The following is a 229-nucleotide window of genomic DNA, read 5'->3' as shown; positions in this document are numbered from 1 at the left end:
ACACACACACACACACACACACATAGTGAAAGTGTCTATTTACATTAACCCTACACCTCCTGTCTTTACTTTCTCTTCTCAGTCACTAACAGCGAGGACTGGATTGCTGAAAGAAAAGAATGAGGAAAATCCGGCCCATGAATCTCTTAGAGCTGTTGAACTGTGAACATCCTGGTCAGATCGCTTCATGCACTTCATCTCCATTACAAAGCATCAAAGACGGTGCTCT

Source organism: Sinocyclocheilus grahami, unplaced genomic scaffold (genome assembly GCF_001515645.1).
Source record: "Sinocyclocheilus grahami isolate Dianchi unplaced genomic scaffold, SAMN03320097.WGS_v1.1 scaffold3918.1, whole genome shotgun sequence".
Classification (NCBI taxonomy): Eukaryota; Metazoa; Chordata; class Actinopteri; order Cypriniformes; family Cyprinidae; genus Sinocyclocheilus; species Sinocyclocheilus grahami.
This window is presented reverse-complemented; position numbering follows the sequence as displayed.